Raw genomic sequence first — 12,790 nt, 5'->3', positions numbered from 1 at the left:
ATGAATAGATGGACTGCGGAGTATACAGGTGGATGGGCAGATGGATGTCGTCGAAGAACATATCCCTTAGTGTGGAACAGACAGAGAGCTGACTTCAGGTGGATTCCATCGCCGAAGGGTGCCAGGGCGATGCAGTCCAGGGAGGGCACTCAGCCTGCCTAGCGCGTACAGGGAGGGCCTGCCAAAGCCCCGATACTGCCAGTGACTGCAAAGGAGAGCTGGAGCTTGCCCACCAAAGAGATGAAAAGGTGGACATTCCCGGCTGAAGGAGCCGCAGAGGAAAGGCGTGAGGATGAGATTTGCTCCCCGGCGCAGAGTTGGAAATAGCACTGGGTTGAGAAACCAAGATTCCAGTCTCGGGCTGGTGACCCAGGGAAAATGGGTCCCCTCCCACCACACACACGCACACGTGCACACACACACCCTGGTATCTCATCTGTAACACAGTACAGGAGTCAGCCGGTCCCGGGCTCAAATCCCTGTGCTTATTAACTGTGCGACCTTGGGCAGGTCTCTTCCCCTCTCTGAGCCTTGCTTTCCTCATTAGTAAATGGGAGCTTCCAGCCCCTGCCTCACAGGTGGATGGTGAGGATGAAAGAATGCAGGCAACCCTCGCTATCTGCTGTCCACTCTCGCTGTCATCAGACGTCCGGAGCCAAGTGCTTTCGGACGGTGAGGGTGCTTGTCCCGTCTCTGAAGCACCTGCCCAGGGCCTGGCACCAGCCAGTGGACACTGCCTTCCCCACGCTGCCCATGACCCGTGCTGCCCGTGACCCGTGCACCTGATCTCCTGGGTGAGTCCTGCCTCAGACCCGGTAGGGTCTACACACTGGAAAGTTTCCCCAAGCCAAGTCACACATGAGCAGCACCCAGGCGGCTTCTGAAGCTCCCTGAAAGCTGGCAGAGGGGCTTTCCTGTCTGCTTTGCAGTTTACATATTCATCATCCACTCCTGCAGTCCACAAGGCACTGGAACAGCAACTTCTAAATAGAGCCGGACTCTCCCTTTCCTTCACTCTTGCCTAAGGTGGAGCAGATCCCAAGGCTGGGGTTAGGCAAGTAAGGGAAAGAGCCACAGCCACCGTCTCTTCATGACCGTCTCCAGGCCAGGGACTGGGCTCATCTGAGCTTTGCAGCCGTGATAGGGCTTCTAATAGCCTCTAATAGCCATGCCTGGTACAATGATCCCTATTTTACAGATGAGGAAACTGCGCCTCAGAGAGTTAAGAGACGCCCAAGTGCACACAGTGGCTGGTAAGGAGGGCTGGGACCTGACCCCAGATCCCTCTGACCCCGGTTCTCCTGCTCTCTGCAGGGTTGGCCCTGAGTCCCCTCCTTGTAACTGTCAGCTTTTATGTGTGCATGCATGCTTGTGTGTGTGTTTGTACATGTGTGCCATGTACATGAGGGTTTGTCTATTTGTGACACTATTTGTGTGTGTTTGTGTGTGTTGCCTGCCTGAGCTCAGAGAGGGCCAAACCCCCAGGGAAGGGTGCCCCCTCCACCAGCCAGGTGACCTCCTTGCAGAGGCCTGGCCTTCATCCCACAAACCTTGCAGACCACAGGTTCCCTGGCTTGCAGCCCCAAAAATGAAGTCAATGTCCTGCTCCAGACACGGCCTTTCCAGCACTCACCACTCTGAATTAAACATCACAGGCTCCCTCTGCATATGTCATGGGGCCACCTCGGGCAGAGGATGGTTTTCTTTCACGCTGTGCCATGCCAGGGAGATCTGGGCAGCAACAGAGGCCTGAGATGTCCTTTGATGGGCCCACTGGAGAGCTCACTCCTTCCCGAGGCAGCGTCCCCCAGGGCTTGGCAGGCCAGGCCCACAGCAGAGACACCAAACCACAGAATGGGACGGCAGAGGGCCCTAAAAAGCCCATTGTCATGCACTGGCTGAAAATGAAAGAAAACCTGCAGATTTACATAATCAGTCTACATGCATTATTCATGGCCTCCCTAGGCACACACAATGCGGGCTGGCCAGCCTTCCATGGAGCAGGAGGAGGAAGGTCCGAAGCGGCCAAGCCAAACCTGTGTCAGGTCCCCAGCTGGAGCTGGGAACTTTCAAATTTGTGGAATTCACAACCTAGGGAAAGATTTGATAAGAAGTAGAGCCACGATCACAGCAAGGCTGATGGTGTTATTTATGGAGCACTTGCTGTCAGGCGCACCCCACAGGGCACGGCCCACCCTTACCTCATGTCAGCCTGCAAGGAGGGCTGCTGGGCACCTGCCCACTGAGAGGGGAAACTGAGGAGGTCGGAGGGCGCTGTCACCCGGCTACTCAGCTACAGAAACGGGACCTCAGCAACCTCCAATCCCGACCCTCCCAGCCCATCCACTCAACCACCTCATTCCTTTCCAGGGTGCACCCCGCCTACTCCGTCACTATTTCTCTCGGGTTTCATCCCCAGGCTCAGTTTGCATTTAAGGTTTGTGACTAACATGTTATCAGAAACTCCTATTTGTCAAGGGAGGAAAAAAGGGGGAAAAAAACTTTTTTTCTTGCTGTTCAAGAGTTTGACAACATCACAGAAAACAGTTTTTTTTCAGTGTTGCAAGATTCAAAAGGGAACCTGTATACATCTGTTTGGGCAGCAGCTGCTTCCTAGGAGTATATTTTCATTAAATGGAAGTTAAAGGAAAGTAGAATTCCTTTTAGTTTCACACCTAATATTTTCACAAGTGGTCGATTTTTTTCCAAGTCTCCTGTATAAAATCTCAGCACCCCTTCATAAAGATGGAACAGTTGAGGCTCTGGGAAACGAAATTAGTCACCTTGAGTTTCAGAACTACCCGCCCCCGACACACGGACAACCACTGTAGTTTTAACACCTGAACATCTCTTCACTGAGCAGAACTTTCTAGAGTCAAAAATCATCCTTCCAGCCGGGCAGGGTGGCACACGTCTGTAATACCAGAACTTTGGGAGGCTGAGGCAGGAGGATCACTTGAGACCAGCCTGGGCAACGTAGCAAGACACCACCTCTAAAAACAAAAATAAACAAATTAGCCAGGTGTGGCACCACACACCCGTAGTCTCAGCTACTTGGGAGGCTAAGGCAGGAGGATCACTTGAGCCTAGTAGTTTGGGGCTGCAGTAAGCTATGATCACGCCACTGCCCTCCAGCCTGGGCAACAGAGCAAGACCTCGTCTCTTTTAAAACAGAAGAAAGGCATAGTTCTATACTAATACCTCTGGCAAATCAGACCTGACATAAAATGCTGGGAGAAACCTCAGTGCTGGTCATTCACAGAGAACCTCGTGGTCATCGGCCTCCTAACTCCGGGATGCCCTGGGTCCACAGCTCCCCTGCAGTGACAGTGTGACAGTGACAATGGCCCAGGCTGTGCCCAATTTAGTTTGCTTCCCACATTGCTAAATAAGGTGGCAGAGTCTCTGAGATGAGAGGCAGACTTTGGAGTCAGACAGATACGGCATAGGGTTCAAGCCCACCTCTGTCCCTGAATGAGCCTCAGTAGGTAACTTTACCTCTGTCTCAGGTTTCTCAACAGCAGCAATAACGGGGACAACAGGACCTGCTTCGTGGGGTGGTTAAATGGTGTGATGCCGGCAGAGCCTGCCACAGAGCAAGCTCGGTTACTCGGTTACTGTGGGGAAGAGAAAAGGCCACTCGGGGGCGGGGGCAATGCCTGCATCAATTTCAATGAGCTTCCTGCCGGCTGGCGAGTCCTGCAGACCCCGAGACTTTTTCCTGGGTCCTCCTAGAGCCAGCAGTGCCTTTGTAAAGCTGTCTTTTCTATTTAGTGAATACAACTAGGGCTACAGCCAAGAAACAGCCGATATTTTCGTGAATGGGTTAAGACTGGGATTTTCAATAGGAACATTTTAAACGCACAGAAGTTGCCCTTGGAGAAGGATGCAAGCCCGTTCTTCGGCCTTTATTAGGACTTGAATGTGAGAACCGCTGAAATGTACTAGCTGCTTCTGGCTGGGGAGCAGCCCAGCTTCCCTTCCGGGCTCCAGCCAATCAAATCCTCCCCAAGGGGCTTGGCTACAGCTTTGCGGAGTGGTCTCAGCTGGGCTGGAGCCCCTAACCTTCCCTCTGCATTATGAGCTCAAGTCCCTCATCTTTAAGATGAAAATAAAAATGTGCTTAACCCACAGGAATCAATCCTGTGAAGGAACGCATGTAAAAACCCTTAGCTAACAGGACCTCTCGATCATGCTCTTTTCTCTTTTTCTTCTTTTCTTTCTTCTGGTTTTTTGTTTTTATTTTTGTTTTTTCTTTTTGTTTGTTTGCTTGCTTAAGACAGACTCTCGCTCTGTTGCCCAGACTGGAGTGCAGTAGCACAATCTTGGCTCACTGCAACCTCTGCCTCCCAGTCTCAAATGATCCTCCTACCTCAGTCTCCCCAGTAGCTGGGACTACAAGGCACTTGCCACCAGGCCTGGCTAATTTTTGTATTTTTTCAGTAGAGAGTCATTTTTGTATTTTTTAGTAGAGAGTTTTACTGTGTCACCCAGGCTGGTCTGGAGCTCCTGGGCTCAAGTGATCTGTCCACTTTGGCCTCCCAAACTTCTGGGATTATAGGCATGAGCCACCACACTCGGCCATCGTATCAGTACTGTTTTCTACATCATCATATCAGTACTATTTTATTTAACTATTTCCCAAGATTTTCATTGGCCCGGGTATTTTCAAGATGCTGGTTTCCTCAGCACCACTGTGTGTTTTTGATCAAAAAGTAGAAATTGGTAGATGTGTGGGATGAGGGTGGTAACCTCGGGCCCTCACCAGGATGGAAAAGTAAAATGTGGCTAGAGTGGTGCAGTGTGTGGATAGAAGATGGCTCGAGAAAAAGATACCAGGCCGGGTGCAGTGGCTCATGCCTGTAACCCTAACACTTTGGGAGGCCGAGGCAGAAGGATAACTAGAGGCCAGGAGTTTGAGATCAGCCTGGGCAACATAGCACGACCCCCATCTCTACAAAAAAATAAAAAATTAGCTGGGCGTGGTGACTCACACTTGTAATCCCAGCACTTTGGGAGGGTGATACAGGAGGAGGGCTTGAGCCCAGGAGATGGTGACCAGCCTGGGCAATATGGCAAAACCCCATCTCTACTAAAAATGAAAAAAATTGGCTGGGTGCGGTGGTGCATGCCTGTAGTCCCAGCTACTTGGGAGGCTGAGGTGGGAGGATCGCTTGAGCCTGGGAGGTCGAGGCTACAGTGAGCCGTGGTCATGCCACTGCACTCCAGCCTGTGTGACAGAGCGAGACCCTGTCTCAAATAAAAAAGAAAAAGACTCCCCTGCCGTGATCCCTTACCTTCTGCCCACCTGTCTGAGTGAGTCCCAGCATCTCCTAGAAACCTCAGATGCCTGTCCCAGACTGGAACAGGTAAGGACACACTAAGGTTAGCACTCTCTTGCTAACCTGATACTTTTCACTCAGGAAGGCGTAGAGGAGCACGAACCGAGAAACGCAAAAGAATCGACACCTTGCAACTGTGCCTTCAAAGAGAAAGAGAGGCAGGTATGAGAGGTGTTCTGATGTTGCAGACACACAGTAGAGACTGTCTTAACAGGGGTTAAGAGCTCATGGCGTGCAAATGCCTGCACGCGCTACCCAAGGAGCACCGCACACCTGCCTCCCTCCCTTCCCTCCCCAGCCCCTGCCCCACCTCCCTCCCTCCCTTCCCTCCCCAGCCCCTGCCCCACCTCCCTCCCTCCCTCCCTCCCTCCCTCCCCAGCCCCTGGCCCGTTTGAAGGGATGACCTAAGAGATAAGCAAGCATCAAGCTCAGTCCATTAAGGTGAGAGAAGGCAGAAGGAATATTCCAGCACAGCTTTAGCTCATGGAGCAGCCATCCTAGGCCACTAAGTGACTTGGGGACTTGGAGACAAGGTCCTAAGAGAAGAAGGGAGGAGTGAGGAGCCCCAGGGACCCCTGTCCTAGGAATGAAATGAGGGTGGTGAAAGAAGGTGGGAGTGGTTACAAAATGGAGAGGGAATGAGGATGAAAGTGCCTCACATAAGCACTTCCACCCCTGCCGAGGGAGAGCCCTGTTCGACTCCGACCTTCCTGGCAGCCAATGAGAAATGGGAGATCAACTGGGTCACAGTTCACAGTGTCCATGAGATACAATGGATGGATGCTCGCAAGTGCTCTTAGAGCAAAGACCTTGCTGGACTTTCCCCCTGGAGGGGACGCTGTGCGACATAAAGAGCAGCATCTTTAAGAACAGCCTTCGTGGGGTGACGTGGGCTGAGCGAGCCATGGCTGAGAACAGCCCTTGAGACAGATGGATGTCATCACATCCCACTGAATCCAGTCAAGTTCAGTAAAAGCAGATCTAGCAGATCTGTACGGGGCGGGGCTCTGCTCTCCAGTGCTCAGTGTCCACTGAGCGGACTTTGTGTGGGTAAAGAATCCTGCTGGCACACCTGTAATCCCAGAATGTTGACAGGCCAAGGCAGGCGGATGACTTGAGCCCAGGGTCAGCCTGGGCAACATTGGGAAACCCTGGCTCTACAAAAGCACAAAAAATTAGGCATGGTGGCGTACACCTGTAGTCCCAGCTGCTCGGGAGGCTGAGGTGGGACAATCTCTTGAGCCCAGATTTCAAGACTGCGATGAGCCACTTGAGCGTGCCGCTGAACCCTAGCCTGGGCAACAGAGCAAGAATCTGTCTCAAAAACAAAAACAAAAACAAACAAACAAAACCTGCTGGAAAAGAAGAAATTAGGAGGGAAGAGAGGTTTAAAACCATTGCTTGGCAATATCTGAAATGATGACTCTCTGCTGAATTTGTTCCTCTCACTAACTTTGTGATAAATATTGAGTGGCTGCAGGCTCCAGGCCTTCTAGAGGTCAACTGTCAGCTAAATGCAGGGCACGAGTCTTCACAGACTGTTGCTGTGGGAGAACAGTGGAGACTTATGAGCACCTATGCCCCTATCCTAAAAGACAGCCTGACTCACTGTCCCCGTGGGTCTGGGGAATGCCAAATGGGGTTGCCAGATTTAAAGGAAAAAATAAAGCAAGATACCCAGCTATATTTGAATTTCAGATAAATAACAAATAGTGATTTAGTGTTAAGTATGTTCCAAATATTGCATGGGACATACTTAAAGTGTTTGTTTTCATTCTGAAATTCAAATGTAACTGGGTATCCTGTATTTTATCTGGCAACCCACAGCTGTCCACTGAGCGCCAGCTAGATGCCAAGCAGGGAGGCCCTGAGGCAGACGTCACAAAATGGCAGCCCAAGGCTATGCCTCTTTTGGCCCATGGAATTTTTGTTTGTTTGTTTTGGGGGTTTGTTAAAGTATCATTTCAAAATAAGGCACTTTTGGCCAGGCATAGTGGCTCACGTCTGTAATCGCAGCACTTCGGGAGGACAAGGCAGGCCGATCACTTGAGGTCAGGAGTTCCAGACCAGCTTGGCCAACGTGGTGAAATCTCATCTCTACTAAAAATACAAAAATTAGCCGGGTGTGGTGGTGGGCACCTGTAATCCCAGCTACTCGGGAGGCTGAGGCAGGAGAATCGCTTGAACCTGGGAAGCAAAGGTTGCAGTGAGCCGAGATCTCGCCACTGCACTCCAGCCTGGGCAACAGAGCAAGACTCTGTCTCAAAAAACAAAACAAAACAAAACAAACAAACAAAATGGCACTTTAACAGAATACTCCAGATTTCTGACTTCTTTGGGAAACTTGGATCCGCTGGTGACACTAGACCCACAGTCCCACATGCCACCAGCTTCCAGCCCCTTACAAAGGACCCCGGCCCCTGGGTTTGCTGCCATGTCCATCTCGCCACCTTCTTTGACTTCCTGGCCCCTATGGGCATGAGGTTGGTGACCCCCAGGGAAAGTCAGGGATCTCTGAGAGGGGGCCCAGCTCCCTCCCTCCCTGAGGGGTCCCTAGTATCTGGGGTTGCTCTTTCTTCAGGGAACTGTCCCTGAGGTGCCACATCTTGGGGACCCCAGGATCAGCAACTGTAAATCAAACCCCAGGGAAATAGCAAGCTTCAGATTCCGGGTGACAGTGGCACTCAAACAGGCCCCCCTGAAGGGAGTTCAGCCATCATGGGCCCCACCATCCCTGAGCCATTGGGATGCCAAGGTGTGAACCACCGGGCATCTGCAGCCCTTCCACCTGCTCTGGGAGGTGCTGCCTCCAGCTAACACAGACGTGTCCTCCGAGAAGAGCAGTGTTCTTCACAGGCCCTGGGTTGAGCAGCCTCCACCTCTGCTGAAATCTAGAACAGAGACCCCCAAGAGACTCAGCAAGATGGGGCACCGTGGCTTCCAAAAGCTGTGCCCCCTTCTTGTTGAGAAAATGGATTTTTCTCAATTTTCATATGCTACCCATCTGGAATGCTGTCCCTAGGAAGGCCCAGCATTCCAAATGGGTAGCATCTAAGAGTAGAGAAAAATCCATTTTTCTTTGATGCAAAAGGCAAAGAGGAATCTAAGCTAAATTCTGTTCTTATTATTTCTGTATTAAAGAGACGAGTATTTGTAAAGATGGTGAAGAACAGGATGCAGAACTCAAATTCCCAGGTAAGCAGAAAGAGCATCCTCTAGAATTCTCTGTTTTGTCTTGTTTTGTTTTGTTTTGTATTGTTTTGAGACAGAGTCTCACTCTGTTGCCCAGGCTGGAGTGCAGTGGCTAGATCTCAGCTCACTGCAACCTCTGCCTCCTAGGATCAAGCAATTCTCCTGCTTCAGCCTCCCAAGTAGCTTGGACTACAGGCACGTGCCACCACACCTGGCTAATTTTTTTTATATTTTTAGTAGAGACAGGGTTTCACCGTGTTAGCCAGGATAGTCTCGATCTTCTGACCTCGTGATCCGCCTGCCTCAGCCTCCCGAAGTGCTGGGATTACAGGAGTGAGCCACCGCACCCGGCTGAATACTCTTTTTTAATCAAGTCTATAAAATCTTAAACACGTTGAATCATTGCCATTCACAAATCAGCCCTGGAACTGGAATTGATCCAATCCACACTCCTGCTTTGCAGAAAGTAGAGGCAAGCTCTCAGGAAGCTTGAAAGCAAAACACATTTCTTTCTTGATGAATAAGAAAGACTTATTTAACAAGTTTGATAAAAGGCCACAGTTATTCTGAGACAACAAAATTATCATTGGAAAAACTGAAGATATTCTATGCAAGGGACATTTTTGGAAAATAGAAGCCTCCTTTTAACTGACACCATTGTCCTAAGACTACTAGAAGGTGGCTGCTGCTCTGGTTAGGAGGGTAGAGAGTGTCCCCAGGGTCCCCCTAGACCTGAGACCTTTGCCACCTGCAAAGTGGGAATGAAGGGGAGGTCTGTTGCTTACTCATCCACATACTTGGAAAGACTGGAGCAGGCAGACACCGCCCTGCCACCAGGTATTGGCTGAGAATGACATGGAGATGTAAAATGACAACACTGACATTGGGATGGGCCCTGGATGTAGGGATATTGTGGTGCTGTTAGAGGTGAAGCCCCCTGGAATTTCAGGCTTAACAGAATGGGGGCAGATGGTGCTTCGCCTAAGAACAGAGTGATCTTCCCATTTATCCAGCCCTTCAGCCACAGCTTGAGAAAAACAAGATCGATTTTTCTTCGATGCAAAAGGCATCAAAAGGGTTTGATGGCTTGGACCTCCTTGGTGCAAAAAGTTTTTCTCCAGGTTCCTTGAAATGTGTAGCTTGGGGTCTCTGTCCTCTGTAGTGTGCCTCAAGTCCTTAAGGTGGTGGAGTCATCACGACCACCCTGAAGAAGATGGGACATGGAAAATCTACATTTTCAGGCTTACTTGCTCATAAAAAATGTGTCCATCCCTAACAAGCCTCAGAACTGGATTTGTGCCTTTCTTTTCAAGGCCCTGTGGGTTTTTGTTTTCTGTCCTCCAAAGTACCATTCATTGATTTTTTTTTTTCATTTTGGCCAACAGTCTTTTGTTTGTGGGCTGTATGCTAAAAAGGAAAATCTTCCAGTTAAGTAAGCTCCAGTAAGTTAAGTACTTACTGAGTACCTAGGCTAGGCCACCTACTGTGCACATTCAAGCAATTCTCCTGCCTCAGCGTCCCTAGTAGTTGGGACTACAGGCACGCACCATACCTGGCTCATTTTTGTATTTTTAGTAGAGACAGGGTTTCACTATATTGGCCAGGGTGGTCTGGAACTCCTGACCTCAGGTGGTCCACCCTCCCAAAGTGGAGGGATTACAGGCGTGAGCCCCCACCCTTGGCCAAAAATTCATTCTTTCTATGTATAAAGCAATAGACACATCTACATAGATGTGAATACACACACACACACACACACACACTCTGCTATCTGTGAAAGGGTGAGGAGGTTAGGAAAAAGGTCTCTAAGAATTCTCAGGGGGCAGGCCGGGTGCGGTGGTTCACGCCTGTAATCCCAGCACTTTGGGAGGCTGAGGTGGGCAGATCATGAGGTCAGGAGATTGACACCATCCTGGCTAATAAGGTGAAACCCTGTCTCTACTAAAAATGCAAACAATTAGCTGGGCGTGGAAGCCGCGCCTATAGTCCCAGCTACTCTGGCGCGAACCTTGCAGTGGAGGCGGAGCTTGCAGTGAGCCGAGGTCGCGCCACTGCACTCCAGCCTGGGGGACAGAGCAACACTCCGTCTCAAAAAAGAAAGAAAGAAAGAAAGAATTCTCAGGGGGCAAGGGCTGATAACTTTGTGCCCGGTGTTTGGAGGACAAAGGCCTCTGGAAGGAGCTGAGCATATTTCACAGGGACCCCTTCACCCCCCGTCCAAGCTCCAGGAGAGGCCTCCTTGAGGACCGGATGTTTGTTTGTTTGTTTGTTTGTTTGTTTTGAGACAGAGTCTCGCTCTGTTGCCCAGGCTGGAGTGCAGTGGCACCATCTCGGCTCAATGCAAGCTCCGCCTCCCGGGTTCATGCCATTCTCCTGCCTCACCCTCCCAAGTAGCTGGGACTACAGGCGCCCACCACCGGGCCCGTTTCACCGTGGTCTGGATCTCCTGACCTCGTGATCCGCCCACCTCGGCCTCCGAAAGTGCTGGGATTACAGGCGTGAGCCACTGTGCCCAGCTGAGGACCAGATATTTAAACCCATTCCTGAGGTTGTGTGGGAGTGGACAGGGGAATTCCTAGAGCTGAGGCTTGCAGTTTCCTGAAGCAGCCACCCCAGGATGGCCTGAGGTCATTCACACCTGAGTGTCCCTATTTAAATGACTGACTTCTACCCCTGCCTTTTCATTCTAAGGGTGAGGCACGTGGTTCCAAATATCTCAAACGGAATCTGTGCATTTCACATTCCCCATTCCCAGGGCAGCCGTCCTGGCTGCCTTCTGCTGCCCCATCCCTTGTCACTTCATAAAGAGAACCAAAGCCCCTTCCGTGGTGCTTCCCATCCCATGCTCCTGGCAGCCCTGGGGCTGGGGACCGGGGACCTGGGACTCTTTAAAAAACTCCCCGGCTCCCACTCTGACAGCCAACTCCACACGGGCTCAGGGCACTGGCATTTGGAAACCATCCACAGTAAGCAATTTTATTGAAAATCAAATGAAAAGGAATATAAAGTAAGGGTTGTTTAAGGGGGAAGGCTTTTGAGTTTGCTATCTGTTTTCTTTTTCCCTGGGCATTCACACAAATATTTACTTTGTGGGCTGGTATAGGACTGACTGACCCTTTCTTGCCCTGAAACGATCTTGAATGCAGAGTCTCAAAACACGTTTGAGGCTCCCATCAGCCACTGCCATGGGCCTCAGGAGGTGATTTTTAAATCCATCTTAAGGTGGAAAGAGCTTAAGCGATAGTCCTAACAGACCCTTCCATTGAAATCCTCCCAGAATCTCTCTGCCCTCTGAGGAAGGCAGGATGGATATTCATCCCTATTTGGCAGATGAGGAAACTGAGGATCACGTAGCGAGTGGCAGAGCTGAAACGCGACCGGCCACCCAGCCCTCTTGCCTCAGGTGTATGTGTAGCCTGAAGGCTGGTGGCAAAGCTTTGCAGGAGACGGGGTTGGCAAGGGAAATCCTGTTGGCAAGAAACGTGCAAGCCACAGTAGTGTCTACGGTGTGTCCAGAACTGTTAGAGAGATCTTGGGTTGCAGTTAACAAAAACCTACTCAGAAAGGGGGCAGAGCGGGGGGCTTTTATAAAGATACAGAAATGAATGCCTCATAAAAGCTATGGGAGAGAACTAGGATAGCCCAGGCATCATCTCTCTCATGCGTGCACGCACTGGGGCACACACACGTCTCTGTCATTTCTCTGCCCCTGTCCATACCTCTGCTGACTTCCTCTCTCTCCAGTCATGTGACAGGAAAGGACAACCTTATAGTCCCTCAATTCAAAGGGCAAGCCCAGAGAGTGAGTGGCATCTCACAGCCCATTACCCCGACTCCTGGGAGTGGGCATCGGAAAAGCCTGACTGTGCCAAGTGTCCAACAAATACAGCCTGGGAGTGGGGTCATGCACATGGCCGCCAGGATGCCCCCTCCTTTGATCTGGGAAGTGCTCAAGAGGTTAAACAGACCCCCTTAAATAGACTTCATTTCCTTCTGCTAAGCCAAGCTTGTGCACCCTGCGGCCCAGGACAGCTTTGAATGCAGCCCAACACTAATCCCTAAACTTTCTTTCTTTTTTTTTTTTTTTTTTTTTTAGACGGAGTCTCTCTCTGTCGCCCGGGCTGGACTGCAGTGGCCGGATCTCAGCTCACTGCAAGCTCTGCCTCCCGGGTTTACGCCATTCTCCTGCCTCAGCCTCCCGAGTAGCTGGGACTACAGGCGCCCGCCACCTCGCCCGGCTAGTTTTTTGTATTTTT

The 12,790-nt window shown here is 50.8% G+C and overlaps 1 protein-coding gene across 1 annotated transcript in view; it reads left to right on the top strand.

Annotated features, from left to right (window-relative positions):
* Positions 1-12,790, top strand: part of FHAD1 (forkhead associated phosphopeptide binding domain 1) — a 157,330-nt gene that overhangs the window by 142,192 nt on the left and 2,348 nt on the right. The gene's annotated exons all lie outside the window — the stretch shown is intronic.

Source organism: Piliocolobus tephrosceles, chromosome 1 (assembly GCF_002776525.5).
Source record: "Piliocolobus tephrosceles isolate RC106 chromosome 1, ASM277652v3, whole genome shotgun sequence".
Classification (NCBI taxonomy): domain Eukaryota; kingdom Metazoa; phylum Chordata; class Mammalia; order Primates; family Cercopithecidae; genus Piliocolobus; species Piliocolobus tephrosceles.
Note: the sequence above shows the minus strand (reverse complement) of the source record. Positions and strands in the feature narration are given on the sequence as shown.